At 47.8% G+C, this 18,506-nt stretch overlaps 1 protein-coding gene across 1 annotated transcript in view; it reads right to left on the reverse strand.

Annotated features, from left to right (window-relative positions):
• Positions 1–18,162, reverse strand: part of NHLH2 (nescient helix-loop-helix 2) — a 43,408-nt gene extending 25,246 nt beyond the window's left edge. Inside the window, exon 1 of the mRNA XM_063441806.1 lies at positions 17,976–18,162. The gene's annotated coding sequence lies outside the window, so the exon portion shown is untranslated. The remainder of the gene's footprint in view (positions 1–17,975) is intronic.
• Positions 18,163–18,506: the final 344 nt, after the last annotated feature.

An 18,506-nucleotide genomic window follows, 5' to 3' on the forward strand; every position in this document is an offset into this window, starting at 1 on the left:
GGTGATAGTAAAAGAAAACAGGGGGAGGGAGTGACAGGTGAGGCCCTCTCTATAATATTGCGAGGCGGCTAACTCACGTGTGGCGTTTGCCTCCGAAACGTTGAGGCGGGGTGTTGGCCTCGCGGACCACTAAACGATAGGCAGAAATGCCAAGAAGGGAGGTACCTATTTGGGCCTATACCCCTAACTTGCCAGTACTCTATGGCCTAGAAGAATGAAACGTATGTGAACTACAACGTGAGCAGGCTTACGTACCTGGTAGTATGTATGAAGTTTTGAGATTCGACAGGTATGAAAACCTGGATAAACCTAAAAAGGGATAGAGTGAGAATGGATCCTGTGAGACCTGTGTAATCTGTATAGGCTGGGATTAGGGCTTCTAGCAGTATGTGTGGGAGGTGTAAAATCTATGAGTATGATAGTGACATGACTGCCCATGCTTGGTGACAACCGTTACGCTGAGTCCGATACCTGGCAACAGGGGATTGGCCGTGTAATGTGTATATATGGAAGGTGATCAGATGATATGCATGTCACTAAACTGATCTGGGAATGCAAGGGACTTTTTAATGTGAAGTGACAATATGCAGAATCATAAATGTTGCTGTAAAGTGACGTATGAATGTATTAACCAGAACGTGTGATTCAAAAACCGAAAGTCTTGTGAGACGTATATGCCGTGTTCTTGAATACTCGTGTTACGTCGTCTGAGTGTGTCAAGAAAAGGCCTGAGTTTGTAAATGCCATGTGAAATTATGTGAAATGACAATCTATGCAGAAAATGTTGTAACGTGACGTATGAGTGGTTGAACCAATGCGTGTGATTCAACCCGAAACCCTCTGTGGAAGGTAGGACCGTGTTCTTATATACTCGTGGTATATCGTATGAGTATGATAAGAAATGGCCTGAATAGTTAGTGCCATGTAATCGTAATGTACATGGTTGTAATAACATCATATCTCCATTATACTCTTTGAAAATAGGACCGTGTCCTTGAACTCGTGGTAGGTCGTACGAGCATGACAGAAAAAGGAGCCATAATGTAGGCTAACCATAACAGTAAGATACATGTAATATCTGCATTGTAAAATAAAATAACTATTATTATTAAAACCATATATATATAATAAGCAAACTGAAACAAAATAGACAACCTAAGATCGTGTAAAATAAGTATTTGAAACTTTAACCGATTACTGTGCAGGAAACGTATGATTGGTTGGATCAGTACGTGTGATTCAACCCGAGTATGCATGAAAAGGAATGAAATCCTTGTGTCATGGTTAATAACAAAGAAATGAGGCCTGTAACGTAGGCTGATTTAATTGTAATGAAATGGAAAACTCCAGTAAGCGTGGGAGTCCAATGGGCTATACAGAAATGTTAGCTGGTTTCATACCCTGATGTAATAAGCGATACCTTAAAAATAGCATGAAAATGGTCTGTCTATTTAACCAAGCAACTTTTTAACCAAATGTAAATACATGAAATCATGAAATGTAACTCACGAAAGAGATCTATGTGAATACATAGCAGAATAACCGAATCTTAGTATGAAGGGAAACAGAAGTTAGCATGAATAGCTTAACCGTATGCATTTTAATGCGAACAGCAATCGTGCATCGAATATACTATGAATAAGTGCCGAACGGAAAACACAAACCGAAATGACAATCGTTTAAATGAAGCAAGGTTGGTTTTTACATGAAATGCAATAATGTCTGAGAAGCCTGTAGTACACCGAATGACCGGTAGGGGTCAGTGTGTAGGCGAAAATGCAGTGGTTCGATGGTTTGTACATGAAATGCAATAATGTCTGAGAAGCCTGTAGTACACCGAATAACCGGTAGGGGTCAGTGTGTAGGCGAAAATGCAGTGGTTCGTTGGTTTGTACATGAAATGCGATAATGTCTAAGAAGCCTGTAGTACACCCAAAGACCGGTAGGGGGTTTAAACGAATGATATGCATGAACATGCAATGGTTTTAGAACAGACTTAGACAAAATGCAGCCGTAAAGTGAGGACCTGACCCGTGCATGGTGCCGTGGGACTGATGCCTGGCATAACGGGTAGGTTGACTTACAGTTTGTGAGTCACTTGGACACCATCCACGGCGATGGATTGAAGAAAGAAGGTGGTAGGCCGGAAAAGCCTGTGGCTGGATTCCTGACACAGCTCTGCTTAAAAAACCTCATGGAGTAATCAGGTAAAATGGCGTCTGGATGACCCGGAAGTGGAAATGATGCAGCGCTGACCTCGAACGATATGGAGCCAGGTAAGGGGTGTCCCTTAAGTAGGGAAGAGGTGTGTCATACGCCCCTCCCACAATTACAGGCCAAAAGGCCTTAATACATATTATATATATATATATATATATATATATATATATATATATATATATATATATATACACACACACACACACACACACACATATATATACACATACACATACATATACACACACACACACACACACACACACATACATATATACACACACACACACACATACACACATATATACACACATACATACATACACACACACACACACACACACACACACACACACACACACATATCCCAGAGTATTGCAGTATGCAATCATACTATATATATACACAGAAAATCCAAGGTGTTCCTGCACTCACGCTTAAAGTATCCCAAAAATCAGGGTGCTAGCATGCCATGGCTAGTGTAGTATATCCATCTCAAATAGTCAGGAGCACTCACTTGTTAAAAATCCAAATTTTATTGTAACATCTTTAAAAAACGATCAACGTTTCAGTCCTGCATAGACATGGCGTACACACATTGTCCCAACTTATTCAAGACTCGCACCTCAAGCCATTCGCAGAACTACAAGCAGAGTTCCATCTTCCCTCCGTAGCTCACTTTACATACCAACAACTCCACTCCTGGACCACTACGCAACAAAAAGAACGACTTTCGACTGAGTCAACAACACCCTCCGCAGAAGTGGAAATGATCTGTCTGAGCAGCAAACCACCGAAAAAACGTATTTCCACAATCTATGCCTCAGAACATAAAATGTCCAACACAGACTCCCTTCCATTCAAGTCCATCTGGGAGAAAGAATTTATTACAAATTAACAGAAACACAATGGAGAACAATAATCCAAGCCCAAAAACGAATGACCCTGTGCGCAACGCACGTTGAATTATCGCGCAAAGTACTATATAGATGGTACCTAGTCCCCACCCGGCTCAAACACAGCTACCCGAACATGTCAGACACCTGCTGGAGGTGCCAAACCCAAAAAGGCACGATGCTGCACACCTGGTGGCAATGCGATAAACTTCAGGCCTACTGGCAAGCTGTTCACAATCTCGCAGAACAATGCACAGGCACACAAATTCCCCTTAAGCCAGAAACATTTCTACTCCTTCTGCCTCCAAAAGGCCTGCACAAAATGCAACAGTACATATTATACCAAATACTTATCGCAGCCCTCTGTCAGGGATCTTACCTGGAGTGGGAGTCCGGCAGGCAGAGTTAAGGCACCCTTTGCAATTCGGCACAGACCGAGGGGACTCAGGACAGAAATCCCCAAGGCTGTGACACAGTGCACTGGGGCTGAAATAACCAGTGCTTCCTGGAACGCAGTACAGACAAGGGAAATCCAGAAGAGTAGTCGGTAACAGAATCAGAAGTCAGGGCTGGCGACAATCAGGCGAAAACAGTAGACGAGCAGGAGATCAAAACCAGGAGTCAGATGAACAGCAGTGAAACCAAACGGAACAGGAAACACGATCTGACAACGAGGACCAGACTTGCGGGGCTTAAATAGGAAGACTCAGCCAATAATCATGGAACCAGGAACAGGTGTGCAAATCCAAGGCAAACAGGCTCAGACTACAGGATACCAAGAACATTTAGAAACAGTCAAAGATGCGTGGAGCCCAATGTAAGGATCCTGACTGGGATGCAGGCAACTCAGGTTCGATCCCAGCCAGACCCAAATACACAATATTGTGTAAAACCCAATGATGATCCTGACACCCTCACAGAAATCAGCAGACACTGGAAAAATACAAATCCACCCACAATTGCACATTGTATACACACAGTAGACACCAACTGCAAATACGAACTGATGGCAAGACGAACACGGCCTGGCACAAAGCTTGGGACATCTGGAAACAATGCTCAACACACAGCATGCCCTCGTGAAGTTAGTTAATGGGTAAAAGAAATCTTGCTACCCCTTGCCATACTCCACTTTAGCACCTATCCAAACTCACAACTACCGACATGTAGCCCACAACGGGCATAATACTGGCACTGACTTTGCCATCCCTCCGGCCAACATGACCCATACAGCATTACTGACCACAGACAAAGACCTCTCACACACATGGGCCTTTCACCCAGAAGTGTAACAACAAGAGGACCACCAAGGGAGAGTGGGATTTGTGAAAGGAAATGCAATATAACACAACCTTCTCTTCTGTATGTTTGATATGGTATGATATGTGATAGAAAAATCAACGTACCCCCTCCCCCTTCTTTTCTGTACCCATATATACCTGCAAAACAATAAAAATTGTCAAATAAAAAATAAACCATTTTTTTCACTGTTATAGATTGAATAGCAGTTAGTTGTCTTCAAGCGTGTGTGTCAGGCCTACAGTGTGTGCTCTGCCAACCTCTGCCAGTGCACAGTGCCACTCATATCTGGTGTCACAATATCTGGTGTCACTGAAGGTCCTTTCTGACAGGACACTTGAAGCGGGACAGGCCAGAAGTTCTATCGCAAATTGGGATAGCTCAGGCTACAGGTCAAGCCTGCACACCCAGTAGTGAAGGGGTTCATCGCTCCTCAGAGTGTCGATATCTGCAGTTAAGGCGAGGTAGTCTGCTACCTGTCGGTCGAGTCGTTCTCTAAGGGTGGATCCCGAAGGGCTGTGGCGATGTGTAGGACTTGAAAAGCTCTGCATGTCCTCCATCAACAACACGTCTGTAAAGGCGTGGTCGTGGGAGGAGGAGGATTACTTTCACCTCTTCCCCTGTTAGATTCCCGTTGTGCTGTGACATCACCCTTATACGCTGTGTAAAGCATACTTTTTAATTGATTTTGGAACTGCTGCATCCTTTCCGACTTGTTGCAATTTGGTAACATTTCAGGCACTTTCTGCTTACACCGGGGGTCTAGTAGCGTGGACACCCAGTACAGGTCGTTCTCCTTCAGCCTTTTTATACGAGGGTTCCTCAACAGGCACGACAGCATGAAAGACCCCATTTGCACAAGGTTGGATGCCGAGCTACTCATTTCCCGTTCCTCCTCCTCAGTGATATCAATGAAGGTATGTTCTTCCCCCCAGCCACGTACAACACCACGGGTACCAGATAGGAGACAACGAGCACCCTGGGATGCCTGTTGTGGTTGGTCTTCCTCCTCCTCCTCAAAGCCACATTCCTCCTCTTCCTCACAATCCTCTTCCAGCGTTGCCGCAGGTCCAGCAAGCGATGCTGATAAGGCTGTTTCTGGTTGTGATGGTGACCACAACTCTTCCTCTTCACGCTCATCTACGGCCTGATCCAGCACTCTTTGCAGGGCACGCTCCAGGAAGAAAACAAATGGTATGATGTCGCTGATGGTGCCTTCGGTGCGACTGACTAGGTTTGTCACCTCCTCAAAAGGACGCATGAGCCTACAGGCATTGCGCATGAGCGTCCAGTAATGTGGCAAAAAAATTCCCAGCTCCCCAGAGGCTGTCCTAGCACCCCGGTCATACAAATATTCATTAACTGCTTTTTCTTGTTGGAGCAGGCGGTCGAACATTAGGAGTGTTGAATTCCAACGTGTCGGGCTGTCGCAAATCAAGCGCCTCACTGGCATGTTGTTTCGCCGCTGGATATCTGCAAAGTGCGCCATGGCCGTGTAGGAACGCCTGAAATGGCCACACACCTTCCTGGCCTGCTTCAGGACGTCCTGTAAGCCTGTGTACTTATGCAAAAAGCGTTGTACGATCAGATTACACACATGTGCCATGCACAGCACATGTGTCAACTTGCCCAACTTCAATGCCGCCAACAAATTTGTTCCGTTGTCACAAACCACTTTGCCGATCTCCAGTTGCTGCAGAGTCAGCCACTTTTCCATCTGTGCGTTCAGGGTGGACAGGAGTGCTTGTCCGGGTACCTTCCACTGCGGTGTCCCAATAGCTACACATTTTTTGAACACCTCAGACTCCACCAGCTTGTAAGGTAAAAGCTGGCGGGCTAATAGTTCAGACAAGCCAGCTGTCAGACGCTGGGCAAGGGGGTGACTTTCTGACATTGGCTTCTTACGCTCAAACATGTCCTTGACAGACACCTGACTGTGGGCAGATGAGCGGGAACTGCTCAAGGCGAGAGACGGAGTGGCGGATGGTTGAGAGGGGGCAAGGAGGACAGCAGTGGTTGATGTGGCTGAAGATGCTGGACCAGGAGGAGGATGGCGGCTTTGAGTTAGTGTGCTGCTTGTACTCATGTGTTGATCCCATAGGCGTTTGTGATGTGCGATCATGTGCCTACGCAAAGCAGTTGTACCTAGGTGGGTGTTGGACTTCCCACGACTCAGTTTCTTTTGGCACAGGTTGCAAATGGCATCGCTGTTGTCAGAGGCACACAAAAAAAAATTCCACACTGCTGAGCTCTGCAATGACGGCATTCTGGTGGTGGACACAGCATGCGTTGATTGGCGTGCTGTCGGGCTGACCCCGGGTGCCAATGCATGCTGTCTGACTGTGCCACTAGCTCCTTGCGACGACCTCCCCCTGCTTCCAACTCGTCTCCTCCTCCTCTCTGTCTCCCCATCTGAACTTTCGCACTGTTCTTCTTGCCGAGCGGGCACCCACGTGACATCCATGGACAACCGCTTCACTTGTATCTGACACCCCAGCAAAGGAAGCAGCAGCGGGTACTACATCATCATCATCACACCGTACGTCCATGTGTGTAATGCTGCCTGCCTGAGACATATCCCTGTTATCTACATCCTCTGGCAATTATGGTTGCGCATCACTCATTTCTTCAAACGGATGTGTAAATATCTCCTCTGACAGATAAAGTGAAGCGGCTGTGGTGCTAGTGTTGGTGGTGGCGGCAGGCGGGTGAGTGGTATCTTGAGATGTGCCCGAAGCTAAGCTGGAGGAGGATGGTGCGTCAAGGTTCCGAGCGGAGGAGGTATTGTCACTGAGAAGAGAAGTCGCCTAGGTCGAAAAAGTCTAGATTACCTCACCTTTATTAAGATGAATGAGGGATGGATCCCAAAGGGACTGACAGTGGGCGATACATTCGACTAAAAAAGGTCTGATGAGATGAGCTGCCTTGGGCTAAAAATGGTCCACATGCTGCTGTATTTTAGCTCTGAATGCCAGTTGACTTGCGTGACTTATCCGCCACCAACTAGGGCACTTTCTGCCTGGGAAACAAACATAAATTTTTCTGGCCACTGCTACAGCAGCGGCTGCAACAATACCTAATTTTTCAGGCATGTGTACATGCCTAATTTTTCGGGCCTCTGGTGCTGCACTGTGGCTTCAAAAACCAAACCCCAAAAAAGGCACATAACAGGGATTAAACTGATAGGAATAGTACTACTTAACACACCACTCCTATCTGGTGGCACATTAGATTGCACGCGCAGTGCCCCAGTTTTGAAGTAGGAGGACCGACCAAGCATCTTTTTCCATCTCCCGGTTCCTAAAATCGATGCCATATAGACGTCCCCTGATAGGGCGCCAGCTCGTTATTCTCTTGGGCGCCAGCTCGTTATTCTCTTTTTCACTTCACTAGGGACACTTTACTGCACTATGGGCACTTAGACCCACTCTTTGTCTTGCACAGTGTTGTTCCTAGCCAGCATCTGTGATGGGAAATCAGGCAGTCATCTAAACGTTTAGATTGAGCTTTAGCTTAGAACACCCTTGAAGGTGTTTAAGGAGATTAGGGCTAGTTTAGAGGATTCTTCTTAGACCTCTCTGAGCCCTTCTACCTATCCAGCATTTCTGGAAACTAGCTAAGAGAAAGGGTGGCTGTGTGTCTGTGATACATTTAACTTTATATCACCTTATTGACACTTTATCACTCCGGTCTCCATACTCTCTGCCTATACCCATCTATTTAGAGGGAATTTCCTTGCCCCTGCCAATATTATATAATAGGTAATAGTATTACCATTATTACACAATTAGCCACTATAGGGGAATGAGTATAGTATCCCTTTGTTATTTTTAAATGATACTGTAGCAAACTCACCCTTGTAACAGAGTTTGCCATGAGCTTTTGGAGGGGGCTGCTTGCCCGCCTCCTGCCCTGTGATTATGGTCCCTGGGAGATTTGGGCATACTGTATTTTATTATACTGCCACTGGCCGTTTAAGCAGCATATGGAATTCTATTGGACTGTGTATGTCCCTTTCAGACTATGGCCCTCTCATCAGCCCATGCTAAACTTAGATTTGACTGTGTGATTTGACTGTGTTTGTGTGGTCTGAGCGCTGTTCGGATATATTGAGCGCTCAGATCCAAGCCATCTGGGGATGGGTTAAATGTGGGGGCTCTGTTCAGTATGATAGGAGTTATGTATTTTTGTGTATTTTGCTAACATGTGCTCAATGGAGTCTGCCTTTATCCCTGGATATAATTGGATTACCTCTCCATTGTCTCCAGGATAGAGGACTCTTGTGAAACTGGTTTGGGCCGGAAAGCCATGCTGGCAGTGGGTTTTATTAATACTTTTGCTAACTTTTGAACCCCTGGTCTGATTCGTGCCATTTTTTAATATGTTGTTCCCCTGTATGGATTGATTGTGAATATGTAATAACATGACATTTTATGTGAATGTGATGTGATGTATAGTTTGTGATGTGATGTATAGTTTTAAAGTTATAGTATATTTGTAAAAACTGTATTTCTCTGCCTGTGATAATTACATTTCCCATTGTGTAAGATAATTGTATCACAGGCAGAGGGAAGGATTTTACTGTGGGTTGTAACTGTTATTTTATTGGTTATTTTATACCTCCCTGTGGGCGGTCCTGTATGTGCAAGACCATAATAAAAACCAGGCTGGGTGTGCCAGCACAGTCTGTTCTTCTTTACCCTCAATTTGAAGGGCCGTCTCTTATTGGGGGAATCTGCTACAAGGGATTGCTATGCTCTGCATATTCCCTTGCTGTAATCACTATTAAGCTCTTGTAAGAGCTTGTTCCTGCTCCACTATCTTGGAGGAGAGGTTTACCCCCTGGAGCCTTGTCGTAGGTCCAGGGTGGGCAGGAGACGGCGAGACCCCAACCAAGCTGCGGCGGTACTTGGGGTCTGCGGTGCTTATGGTGTCTGGTGGAGTGCTTGTAGCCCTCGGGAAGCACTAGGAGCATCCTTCAACGGAGGTACTCAGTCGGGGTGCCGGGTGATCCGTTACAGATACAATAAAGACTTTTGTCCATTACTCAATTTACTTTAACAAAGGGTACTAACCATGGTATTAGGAAGCATTACTCTGCTTTCCCTTTCTCCCTCTATTATACACCTATGCTCACTAGGATTTGTAGGTATCACTTTATTATAGTTGTCTAACCTTTTCCTATGCCAGTTTTAGATCTCCTTCTTGGGAGATTTTTTTCTTTTTTCAGTTTATTAGAATACCTGGGTACAAGCCCTCGGTGGGGCTGGCACCACCACCTGACCACATTTCCTCGTTTCTTCCACTCATACCGCTTTTTCCACCTTTGAAGGGGTCTACTCGTAACAGGGATTAAACTGATAAGAATAGTACTAGAGAGGCAACGCAGAGTGAGGAGTCTGAAGAAGAGGCGTCAGAGGAGGAAGGTGGCTTTGAGGAGGTGGAAGACCAAACACAGCTGGCGTCCCCGGCGGCTTGTTGTTACCTTTCGGGGACCCTTGGTGTTGTACGTGGCTGGGTGGAGGAAGAGACCTTCACTGACATCAGTGAGGACAAGGAACGGGACATGGCTAGCTTGGTATCCAACCTTGTGCAAATGGGGAGTTTGCGGTTGTGCAAATGGACTGTTTGTGGTTGTTTGCGGTGCGTTAAATGGGGAGTTTGGTCTGTCACTGTGAAGCGGGCGTAACCCTTACACTACCTGATCGATACAACATCATACAGTAGGTTCCCCCCCTCATTATTTTTATGGCCACCACCCACCGCTCACAGGTGGGGGCGGGCGGGAGGACAGTAGGTCCCCCCCATTGTGATTTATGGCCCCCACCCAACGCGCAGGGGTGGGGGCCGGGGGGGAGGACAGTAGGTCCCTCCCCCTTATCCTTATTTACTGAATATTCCCCTGTATAACAATGTTTGGCATTTAGTGAATATTCTGCTCTGTGTCAGTGTGTATCAGGGTCTCTGAGGACAGGTGTCAATCCATATCTGCCAAGTGACCCTATGTAGGGGGAACAGTCCCTATTCTGCTCTGTGTCAGTGTGTATCATGGTCCCTGATGACAGGTATCAATCCATATCTGCCAAGTGACCCTATGTAGGAGGAACAGTCCCTATTCTGCTCTGTGTCAGTGTGTATCAGGGTCTCTGAGGACAGGCGTCAATACATATCTGCCAAGTGACCCTATGTAGGGGGAACAGTCCCTATTCTGCTCTGTGTCAGTGTGTATCAGGGTCTCTGAGGACAGGTGTCAATCCATATGTCAAGGTGTCAATATGTCATATGTCAGGTGTCAATCCATATCCATTGTGATTTAGGAATGTTAGGTGATTTATGCCCTTTATGGATTAAAACCAGACTCTGCATCAACTGTGTAATTTTCCATGGGAGTTTTGCCATGGATCCCCCTCATGCCACAGTCCAGGTGTTAGTCCCCTTGAAACAACTTTTCCATCACTATTGTGGCCAGAAAGAGTCCCTGTGGGTTTTAAAATTCGCCTGCCCATTGAAGTCTATGGTGGTTCGCCCGGTTCGCAAACATTTGCGGAAGTTCACGTTCGCCGTTCGCGAACCGAAAATGTTATGTTCGCGGCAGTACTACCAACCTCCCTTCTCTGCCATCCAGCACATGAACGTCAGTCCATTCGGTACTTTCCGGCATGAATAGACGCACCCCAGATAGCCATCCCATGGAGCCTGTTCGTATACCGAAAGACAATGTGAAAGACTTTGGCTCCATGGCTATTGAACTGTATGCCTAGGATCTGAGCGGATTCGGTTATAATGTGCGCTCAAATCTAAGCTATCTGGGGATACGTTGAATGTGGGGATTCTGTGGAATTTAAAGTTATTAATTTTATTGTATTTTTATTTTCAGGTACAAAATGGAGTTTAGCCTCTATCCTTGGAGATAATTGGATTACTTCCCAATTATCTCCAGGATAGGGAGGAGGGTTTATCTACACCAAAGGGGAGTGTTTATGCTTGTGCCACTGTGATTGGCTACTGTATCCATATTGTCCCGGTCTTCCATCTGGTCCCCTAGGGGAGTGTCCACCAGCCCTCAATAAACCAGATCTCTGCTTAACCCTCAATACGGAGCTTGGTCTCGTACTTGGGGGTATTGGATTCGTATGATTTACTTGTTCGGCTGTTTGCTTTGTGAAGGATTTCGTATGGTTCCTGTTCGGCTAATTGGAACTGCTGTTAGCTGCTTTTTCATTCGGAAAGGGAACGTCCTCAGCAGTATTAACTCCTCTTATACTGGGGTGTACCGTAACAGGCACGTATATTATCTATATAATCTATAGGTACGTATATTATCTATATAATCTATAGGTACGTATATGATCTATATGTACAAAGATAAGTAGATTTAGAATCTATATAATCTATTGATCCTGATATAATCTATATAATCTATAGGTATGGCTATAATCTATATATTGTATCAGACATATGGCCAGTAAATATTAAATTAAACTATTTATTTATTAAAAAAATTGTTCTATCCATTAATCTATCTATCTATCTATCTATCTATCTATCTATTACTCTATCTACCCATTAATCTATCTATCTGTCTATTAATCTATCTGTCTCTTTTTTCCTCACTCTCACTGCCTCTTGTTTTCTCCCCGTCTCTCTCTCTCTCTCTCTCTCTCTCACTTCCTCTCTCTGTCTCCATCCCTGCCCCATCTCTCTCTCCATCTCTCTGTCCCTATCCCTCCCTATCCCCCTCCCTCTCTCTTTCCCTATCCCACCTCTCTCTCCCTCTCTCTGTCCCTATCCCACCTTTCTCTCTCTCCTTCCATCTCTCTGTCCCTATCCCTCCCTATCCCCCCTCCCTCTCTCTTTCCCTATCCCCCCCTCTCTCTCTCTCTCTGTCCCTATCCCACCTTTCTCTCTCTCCTTCCCTCTCTCTGTCCCTATCCCTCCCTCTCCTTCCCTCTCTGTCCCTATCCCACCTCTTTCTCTCTCCCTCCCACTCTCTCTGTCCCTATCCCACCTCTCTGTCCCTATCCCACCTCTCTGTCCCTATCCCACCTCTCTCTCTGTCCCTATCCCACCTCTCTCTCTGTCCCTATCCCACAGGGCTCGAGTCCTGCGGGAACGCGTGGGAACGGCGTTCCTGCACTTTTTTCATGGCAGGAAAGCCGTTCCCTTTGCTCCTGCAGGACAAAGGCAGGTGCCTTTTGAGCCCAGCCGGTGCTCCTCCTGAGCAGAGCCTTCACTATGCAAGCTGGCGCGGCGTCGCATAGTGAAGGAGTCAGGACTCGGGAGCGGACGGAGGACTTACTTCCGGGTTGTTCCTCCTCCGACCTCCCCTGCCCTTTGCGTACGCGGCTACGCGGAGTGATGTGACGTCACGCGGAGGCGGAGTCACGGAGTGTAACGCTAGGAGGAGGGAGAAGAAGCCAACAGCCAAGCCAGCCAGCACCCACCCCTGAGGCCAAGCCAGCCAGCACCCACCCCTGAGGCCAAGCCAGCCCTGAGTCAGAACTGTAAGTATATTTTACTACTATTGGAGGCTGGGTGGTTGGATGGGGGGGGGATGCAGATGGGGGCTGGGTGGTTGGATGGGGGGAGGGGGTGGATGCAGATGGGGGCTGGGTGGATGCAGATGGGGGCTGGGTGGTTGGAGGGGGGGATAGGGTGGATGCAGATGGGGGCTGGGTGGTTGGAGGGGGGGGTAGGGTGGATGCAGATGGGGGCTGGGTGGTTGGAGGGGGGGGGGGTAGGGTGGATGCAGATGGGGCTGGGTGGTTGGAGGGGGGGGGGTAGGGTGGATGCAGATGGGGGCTGGGTGGTTGGAGGGGGGGGGTAGGGTGGATGCAGATGGAGGCTGGGTGGTTGGAGGGGGGTAGGTTGGATTCAGATGGAGGCTGGGTGGTTGGAGGGGGGGTAGGGTGGATGCAGATGGGGGCTGGGTGGTTGGAGAGGGGGTTGGAGTACACGTACAATGATATTAATTAAATATATATATAATTTTCATTATATATATATATATTTATATATAATATAAAATAAGTATGTAAATACGTTAAAAAATAAAATTAAATAAATAAATATATGTGTGTGTAAATTCGTTCTAACTGTATTTTAAAATTAATATATATACATATATATATATATATATATCAAAATACACGTATAACTAAATAATATATATATATATATATATATATATATATCTATATATAAATAAAAAGAATTTGAAAAAATTATATATATATATATATATATATATATATATAAAAATAATCTACGTATATATTTATGTAATAATTTTACATAATTAGGTATTTTTATTAATTAAAATTTGTGGGACCTGCCTGACAACCCAGGCTGAAAGTCCAGGGAATTTAATTTGTTAGCACTATATTTAACTGTTACTTTCCAAGACACCCTAAAACCTGTACATGGGGGGTACTGTTTTACTCGGAAGACTTTGCTGAACACAAATATTTGTGTTTCAAAACAGTAAAATGTATTACAGCGATGATATCGTCAGTGAAAGTGCATTTTTCACACACAAATGGCACTTACACGGACGATATAATTGTTGTGATATGTTTTACTGTTTTTAAACACTAATATTTGTGTTCATCGAAGTCTCCCGAGTATAACAGTACCCCTCATGTACAGGTTTTATGGGGTTTTCAAAAGTTACAGAGTCAAATATAAGGCTTGCTTTTCAGTTTTTTTCTAATTGAAATTTGCCAGGTTGGTTATGTTGCCTTTGAGACTGTTCGGTAGCCCAGGAAGGATATTTACCCCCATGATGGCACACCATTTGCAATAGTAGACAACCCAAGGTATTGCAAATGTGGTATGTTCAGTCTTATTTAGTAGCTACTTAGTCACAGTTACTAAAAAAGACTGGACAAACCCCATTGCAATACTTTGGGTTGTCTACTTTTGCAAATGGTATGCCATCATGGGGGTAATTCTTATTCCTGGGCTACCATACGGTCTCAAAGGCAACATAACCAATCTTGTGAATTTCAATGCACTGAAAATTTTCTGCGAAATTTATATTTATTTAGGGGGGGTGGGGGAGGGGGGTGGCAGTGGATCTTGGGTGAGTTCCCACACTTTTTTCCTCAGGACTTGACCCCTGCTATCCCACCTCTCTCTCCCTCTCTCTGTCCCTATCCCACCTCTCTCTCCCTCTCTCTGTCCCTATCCCACTTCTCTCTCCCTCTCTCTGTCCCTAACCCACCTCTCTCTCTGTCCCTAACTCACCTCTCTCTCTCTGTCCCTAACCCACCTCTCTCTGTCCCTAACCCACCTCTCTCTCTCTGTCCCTAACCCACCTCTCTCTCTCTCTGTCCCTAACCCACCTCTCTCTCTCTCTGTCCCTAACCCACCTCTCTCTCTGTCCCTAACCCACCTCTCTCTCTCTTTCCCTAACCCACCTCTCTCTCTCTGTCCCTAACCCACCTCTCTCTCTCTGTCCCTAACCCACTTCTCTCTCTCTGTCCCTAACCCACCTCTCTCTCTCTGTCCCTAACCCACCCCTCTCTCTCTGTCCCTAACCCACCTCTCTCTCTCTGTCCCTAACCCACCTCTCTCTGTCTGTCCCTAACCCACCTCTCTCTCTCTGTCCCTAACCCACCTCTCTCTCTCTGTCCCTAACCCACCTCTCTCTCTATGTCCCTAACCCACCTCTCTCTCTGTCCCTAATCCACCTCTCTCTCTCTGTCCCTAACCCACCTCTCTCTCTCTGTCCCTAACCCACCTCTCTCTCTCTGTCCCTAACCCACCTCTCTCTCTCTCTCTGTCCCTAACCCACCTCTCTCTCTGTCCCTAACCCACCTCTCTCTCTCTGTCCCTAACCCACCTCTCTCTCTCTGTCCCTAACCCACCTCTCTCTCTCTCTGTCCCTAACCCACCTCTCTCTCTCTCTGTCCCTAACCCACCTCTCTCTCTCTCTCTGTCCCTAACCCACCTCTCTCTCTGTCCCTAACCCACCTCTCTCTCTCTGTCCCTAACCCACCTCTCTCTGTCCCTAACCCACCTCTCTCTCTCTGTCCCTAGCCCACCTCTCTCTCTGTCCCTAACCCACCTCTCTCTCTGTCCCTAACCCACCCCTCTCTCTGTCCCTAACCCACCTCTCTCTCTGTCCATCTCTCTCTCCCTCCCTCTCTGTCCCTATCCCACCTCTCTCTCTCTCCCTCTGCCCCTATCCCACCTCTCTCTGTCCCTATCCCACCTCTCTCTCTCCGTCCCTCTCTCTGTCCCTATCCCCCTCTCTCTCTCTCCTTCCCTCTCTCTGTCCCTATCCCCCCTCTCTCTCCTTCACTCTCTCTGTCCCTATCCCCCCTCTCTCTCTCCCTCCCTCTGTCCCTATCCCACCTCTCTCTCCCTCTCTCTGTCCCTATCTCACCTCTCTCCTTCCCTCTCTCTGTCCCTATCCCACCTCTCTCTCTCTCCCTCTCTGTCTGTCTATCGATCTATCTATATCTTTTTTCCTCACTCTCACTGCCTCTTGTTTCTCCCCCGTCTCTCTCTCTCTCCATCCCTGCCCTCTCTCTCTCCATCTCTCTGCCCCTATCTCTCTCCCTCTCTCTGTCCCTATCCCACCTCTCTCTCCCTCCCTCTCTCTGTCCCTATCCCACCTCTCTCTCTCCCTCCCTCTCTCTGTACCTATCCCACCTCTCTCTCTCTCCCTCCCTCTCTCTGTCCCTATCCCACCTTTCTCTCTCTCCTTCCCTCTCTCTGTCCCTATCCCTCCCTCTCTCTCCTTCCCTCTCTGTCCCTATCCCCCTCTCTCTCTCTGTTCCCATCTCACCTCTCTCTCTCTCTGTCCCTATCCCACCTCTCTCTCTCTCTCTCTGTCCCTATCCCACCTCTCTCTCTCTCTCTCCCTCCCTCTCTCTGTCCCTATCCCACCTCTCTCTCCCCTTCTCTGTCCCTATCCCACTTCTCTCTCCCTCTCTCTGTCCCTATCCCACCTCTCTCTCTCTCTCTGTCCCTAACCCACCTCTCTCTCTCTCTCCCTCCCTCTCTCTGTCCCTATCCCACCTCTCTCTCTCCCTCTGCCCCTATCCCACCTCTCTCTGTCCTTATCCCACCTCTCTCTCTCTCCTTCCTATCCCCCTCTCTCTCCTTCCCTCTCTCTGTCCCTATCCCCCTCTCTCTCCTTCCCTCTCTCTGTCCCTATCCCCCCCTCTCTCTCTCCTTCCCTCTCTCTGTCCCTATCCCCCCTCTCTCTCTCCCTCCCTCTGTCCCTATCCCACCTCTCTCTCTCCCTCCCTCTGTCCCTATCCCACCTCTCTCTCTCCCTCCCTCTGTCCCTATCCCGCCTCTCTCTCTCCCTCCCTCTGTCCCTATCCCGCCTCTCTCTCTCCCTCCCTCTCTCTGTCCCTATCTCACCTCTCTCTCCTTCCCTCTCTCTGTCCCTATCCCACCCCTCTCTCTCACTCTCTCTGTCCCTATCCCACCTCTCTCTCCTTCCCTCTCTCTGTCCCTTTTCCCTCTCTCTCTCTCTCCTTCCCTCTCTCTGTCCCTATCCCCCCTCTCTCTCCTTCCCTCCCTCTGTCCCTATCCCCCCTCTCTCTCTCCCTCCCTCTGTCCCTATCCCACCTCTCTCTCCCTCTCTCTGTCCCTATCTCACCTCTCTCTCCTTCCCTCTCTCTGTCCCTATCCCATCCCTCTCTTTCTCTCTCTCACTCTCTCTGTCCCTATCCCACCTCTCTCTCTCCTTCTCTGTCTGTCTATCGATCTATCTATATCTTTTTTCCTCACTCTCACTGCCTCTTGTTTCTCCCCCGTCTCTCTCTCCATCCCTGCCCTCTCTCTCCATCTCTCTGCCCCCATCTCTCTCCCTCTCTCTGTCCCTATCCCACCTCTCTCTCCCTCCCTCTCTCTGTCCCTATCCCACCTCTCTCTCCCTCCCTCTCTCTGTACCTATCCCACCTCTCTCCCTCCCTCTCTCTGTACCTATGCCACCCCTCTCTTTCTCCCTCTCTCTGTCCCTATCCCCCTCTCTCTCTCCCTCTCTCTGTCCCTATCCCACCTCTCTCTCTCCCTCTCTGTCCATATCCCACCTCTCTCTCTCTCTCTATCCCACCTCTCTCTCCCTCTCTCTGTCCATATCCCACCTCTCTCTCTCTCCCTCTCTCAGTCCCTATCCCACCCCTCTCTCTCCCTCTCTCTGTCCCTATCCCCCTCTCTCTCTCCCTCTCTCTGTCCCTATCCCACCTCTCTCCCTCCCTCTCTGTCCATATCCCACCTCTCTCTCTCTCTATCCCACCTCTCTCTCCCTCTCTCTGTCCATATCCCACCTCTCTCTCTCTCCCTCTCTCAGTCCCTATCCCACCCCTCTCTCTCTCCCTCTCTCTGTCCATATCCCACCTCTCTCTCTCTCTCCCCCTCCCTCTCTCAGTCCCTATCCCACCCCTCTCTTTCTCCCTCTCTCCTGTTGCCTGATCCCATTGATTGGATATTTCAGAGCCTCCGATAGCTGTATCTACTCCAGTAATTTGTTATAACTGCCTGGAGGGCACAGATATAGATTCCATTTACCCCCATCCCTGCCATAAATTGACTTACCGCATCCACAGTGCTCAGGTTCAGGGGGCTGTGGTCCACATAGAACAGGGGTCTACGCATTACATTGTCCGAGCTCTGGGGGAGATAAGAGTGACTGTCTTCCTCACCTGTGAGAGTAGAGCGGATGAGTGCAGCTGGTGGAGAGCTGAGTGTTACTCAGGGGAGACCAGCCGGTGACAGTGACAGAGCATGGGGGGGGGGGGGGGAGCCATGTCCCCTGGGTTCCAGGGATGTACTGGACTGAGACGGGAAGGAGGGATGGGGGTTCTGTCTGGGACGCACTTAATGCCCCTTTAATGGGAATTTGTCATTGGTTATTCACAGCGGGCGCAAGGACCCTAATTGGTTGTGACATCTGTCACTTTTTCAGAGGGCAAAAATAGAGATGGATCCCATGTGAGCAATGCCTGCAGCCTCCAAACAGCGGCAGACAGCAGAGGCATGGGGGGTTAAAAAACAGATAAATAAGAACAGTACACCCCCTCCATCACAGCTGAGACCAGACCTCCCCCCCACACACCAATATCTAGG

Source organism: Pelobates fuscus, chromosome 1, assembly GCF_036172605.1.
Source record: "Pelobates fuscus isolate aPelFus1 chromosome 1, aPelFus1.pri, whole genome shotgun sequence".
In the NCBI taxonomy this organism is placed as follows: Eukaryota; Metazoa; Chordata; class Amphibia; order Anura; family Pelobatidae; genus Pelobates; species Pelobates fuscus.